General features: G+C 44.7%; 1 protein-coding gene across 1 annotated transcript in view; it reads left to right on the top strand.

The window, feature by feature from the left end:
• The first annotated feature begins 4,218 nt into the window (after positions 1 to 4,218).
• Positions 4,219 to 4,638, top strand: part of lclat1 (lysocardiolipin acyltransferase 1) — a 19,635-nt gene continuing 19,215 nt past the window's right edge. The window contains exon 1 of the mRNA XM_080850576.1: positions 4,219 to 4,528. The gene's annotated coding sequence lies outside the window, so the exon portion shown is untranslated. The remainder of the gene's footprint in view (positions 4,529 to 4,638) is intronic.

Genomic DNA, 4,638 nt, shown 5'->3' with positions numbered 1-4,638 from the left:
TGTTTTGAAAAAAAACAAACCAGCTGGGCTTCTTTCCAATGAAGGCTCGTTAAAGTGCTATCAATAGCCTCCTTTGAAACGGGCCCAAGACCCAATGTCCAAAGCCTGCAGAAACAAAACATGCTTTCTAAAAACATTCACTGCATCCTTGTTTGTTTTTGGTGATGTAAGATCACAGATACATACATGATGTGTGTGTGTGTGTGTGTGTGTGTGTGTGTGTGTGTGTGTGTGTGTGTGTGTGTGTGTGAGTGTGTGTGTGTGTCTGTATGTGTGAGTGTATGTGTGTGTCTGTGAGTGTGTGTCTGTGTGTGTGAGTGTGTGTGTGTGTGTCTGTGTTCACTACAGCCTTGTTTGTTTTAAGTGATGTAAGATGACAGATACATACTATAAGTAGATATGAAGAGCGGGCCCATAAGTTATCTCCCAGGGGTGTGGGCTTTGCTTTCCCACCTACCCCCTGTTCCCTTTCCTGACTCCTTGTTGCCCTATTACCAGTGGTGTAGTCCAGGGTATACGCAGGTAATGTATACGGAGTATACCCACTTATTTTTCTGTCAGCATTGAGTAAACCCACTTCTCAAAACAGGGTGTTTATTCTGTGCTGTATGGGAGGCTTAAAAAAATATATAAGTATACCCACTTCTCCAGGGACCACTACACCACTGCCTATTACTGTTTCAAACCACAACGTGCCTTACCTATTGCATATAAAGGCACTATTCTGATGAGGGCCACAAGCCACCTCACTAAAAGTTAAAGGTGGAGTCCTCGATTCTAATCCTTGTACATTTTTTGTCAAATTCACAAAATTGCTCCACTTGGTCCTCTAGCTTTCCGTTCAAACCCTGGTGTTCGTTCATAGTTGTGGCTCTGTAAATAAGAAAAAAACATTGTGGCTCGGATCGAGCCATCAACAATCCCAGCCAATCAACACGGTGCTTCAAGAGCATGGAAGGGAGGGGTGTAATTTTATTGGCTGTTGAGTTCAAATATAAACAACCTTTCGTGAAACTTAAACCCGAATTGTGGACTGCATTTCAAGAGTGCTGGTCAATGTGCATATGTGCAGAACAATCATACACACGTGAAATCCTCGAGTGACTTCCTTGATCCAACCCAGTCAGGCTTTAAAGCAGCACAACGGATCAATTGCTGATCGCTATCGAGATGCTAGCGGCTAAAACTAACGGAATCTCTTGAAATGTGCTGACTTTGACACTGTGACAAACTAGTTAGTCAACAACTGACCTAACACAGTCGAACATCAAGCAAGTGCAACACAAGACAAAGCAAGACGGCAAATACGCGATGGTGCTTCTAAGATTATTAAGTTGCTGGTATTAAAACTTGAAATCTTTGTGTCTCCTCTAAAAAAAATATTTTTAAAAAGGAACAGGGAAAAAAAGAACAGCAAGAGGCTGCTTGCGCTGCAGATTAGTCTTCCGTTCTCACTGGCTGGATCCATCAGCGACATTTGACCTCAGTGTACCACCGCTTCCTGCCATCCGTACCATAGATATCCTTTATATATGATATCAAGACTCAGTGCTTGGGCTCCTTCTCTTTGCAATCTACACCATCTCATTGGCTCCTATGGCTTCTCTCTGCAATATACACCATCTCATTGGCTCCTATGGCTTCTCTCTGCAATATACACCATCTCATTGGCTCCTATGGCTTCTCTCTGGAATATACACCATCTCATTGGCTCCTATGGCTTCTCTCTGGAATATACACCATCTCATTGGCTCCTATGGCTTCTCTCTGCAATATACACCCTCTCATTGGCTCCTATGGCTTCTCCCTGCAATATACACCATCTCATTGGCTCCTATGGCTTATCTCTGCAATATACACCATCTCATTGGCTCCTATGGCTTCTCTCTGCAATATACACCATCTCATTGGCTCCTATGGCTTCTCAAATCACTATTACACAAAACAATATCCAGCTATTCCTGTCATTCCCACCAAAAGACCCCACCCCATGGTCTCTGCTTGTCTATCCTCATGGAAGAAGGAACACCACCAGGTAAACCTCTCACATCTCAATCACTGAACTCCATCACTGAAATATCCTTTTCATCTCTCAACCAAACCAAGGATGTGAGAAAACATGGATGTCATGACTGATGATCAGCTTTCCTTCTCTGGCCATGCTGCAACTGTCACCCGGTTGTGCTGCTTTCGCACAATACAAAATGAGAAAAACCAGGTCATACCTGATGTAGTATACTTAGTATACTTCCCGCTTTGATCACTGAAATGCAATTCAAGCAAGTTTCTCAGCGTGCACAGAGAAACCCTCACAGAATGTTGTGTCACGTGTGTTTTTTTTTCTGCTGCTCATTGACCTCCTTTGGGCCGAATCAAAGTAACCACCGAGTCTGCACCCATCTGCTTGAGCTCAATCATACAGGTTATGCTCCTTCTCACCTACACACAAGGCACAGTCCAGACCGTTCTGTGTGTGGTTCCCCCAATGTTGTTACGAGTTATCAAATGCTATCAGAAGCTGGGCGTCAGGGTCCTGTTCTTCCAGTCTGGATTTATTTGTCGATAATGACCGCCAGACTATACATTATGGAAATGAGGAAATGGAAATGAGCCCAAGTGACTATGTTCTGGCAGAGATAGTGACACACACACACTCTGAATTCGATCTCTGCATTTTACCCATCCAGGGTAGTGATACACACAGTGAAGCACACTAAGCCAGAGCAGTGAGCTGCTTGTGAGTGCCCAGGGAGCAGTGATTGGGGTTAGGTGCCTTGCTCAAGGGCACCTCAGCCCTGGATGGAAAATTGTCCGGGATTTTGCCTTGTCGGATATTTGTGTTTCTCTGGGTCTTTCACAAGCTAGTTTTTACGCCCTTACAAGTTTTGGAGGGGGTATCTCCCTAACGTTCCACCTATTTGCGCGAGCTCTGACTGTAGAGAGAACTGTCATTGGTCGACCGCCCTCTCACTGTTGCCAGATGCACGCTAATTATCCTCCAAAGACGATAATTTTGAGCATTTGGTACGATACTTCGCCATAACCAATCTGTCAACACTGAGCACCCTGCCGCTTCCACTAGTAGCCTAGTATATTTTCATATATATATAATAATATTAATAATAATAAATGTCGCTAATAAAAGTCGCTGTAAATTTCTGCTCTGCATTTTCCCATCCCGGACTGTACTTCCTCCAAGACCCCAGGAGCAGTGGGCAGCTTTTTAAGCGCCCGGGGACCAAGTGAAGTGAACCGTCCGTCTTGGTCAGGGACGGACAGAAGAGTGTTCTGTTCTTTTGCATGTTTTTTCTGATGGGTTTCATAGTGGAGCATGCAAACTCCACACAGAAAGGCCCGGGAGAGCACTGCGCTACCACCTGAGCACTGCCCCCCAGAGCCAACAGCGCCCCATAACCTTCTTGCTGTAAGGCGGGCAGTGCAAGCACCTGAGCCAACGTGCCACATAATGCAGATATCATGTGCTGTTGTAAACAATGCAACTAGTCATGTGGCACGGTGGCTCAGGCGCTTGCACTGTCGCCTCACAGCAAGAAGGTCATAGTGACAAGATGCATTGTTTACAAACACAAACAGCACATGACATCTGCATGTGAAAAAAGGTGGCAAAACATCGTCGCGGGGTCATCTGTAGCCTATGCCATACACTACCACGCCCCCTCCCCCGCGACGAAGGGTCCTACTTTACCTGACAGTCTATTTACCAATTTGGCATATTGAGAAGATTTTGCACTTACAGTGGTCACTCCAAGGTCTCCCAGTTTACTGAAGCTTGATTTTTGTTCGTCAAAAAGGCCAAAAAACGTCTACCAAATGAGAATAAATGTACGTGCACGTGTTTGATTACAAGGCGCATGCATGTCAGAATCAGGTTTTAGTATGCATAAACACGCATGTCTACCACATTCTTACTCACACCCTCCAATCCAGTACACAGCTATGTTGTCACATTCAGATGGCTTCAATTGACGTTGAATGCCCTGTGTTTTACTGCAACACTGACTCCATACGATTACGTCAGTTGTTTCTGTAAAATCGTATCCTGTGATCTATGAATGTTGACAGGTATTCACAGGACATATGTTGTTTGAACTGAAATCCTATAATCTCTTTAAAAACAGTGCCCCCTGTCGGCATCGCTGTTTCAAGTAGGTAGTTTGAGAGTTAAGAGGTCAATCTAGTTTATGGGAGCCAGAAACGGCATGGCGGCGTCAACAAGCAAAGCAACTGCAAATCTGCAGTCTCGTAGTCGGCAACCCCCCCCTTCAGCATGCTTCCTGATGATTTAATCCCCCCGAAGCTTGAAATATTTTTTGGCAACAATCAAATTGTAATCTCACGATTGAAAAAATATGTTTTTGTTTTGCTTCTAGGCACTAGCTAGTTGTGTCGCAATCAAGCAAGCTTGTCACTGTATGGTCAGCTAGCACGCTTGCTAACTTCGCCTGAGACCGCACCTTGAAATTGCCCGCGTGCCTCCCTAGTAAGCAAGAGAACTCCAGACATTCAGGTGGGTAAAGATTGATGCAAGATTTTAAAGAACACATTAACATCTGCGACATCGTAATGTGCTATGTAAATACTGCGACGCGAAGCCATTTACAGTCCGTTCCGCATCGA

This window comes from Sprattus sprattus, assembly GCF_963457725.1.
Source record: "Sprattus sprattus genome assembly, chromosome: 13".
Taxonomy (NCBI): domain Eukaryota; kingdom Metazoa; phylum Chordata; class Actinopteri; order Clupeiformes; family Clupeidae; genus Sprattus; species Sprattus sprattus.
Note: the sequence above shows the minus strand (reverse complement) of the source record. Positions and strands in the feature narration are given on the sequence as shown.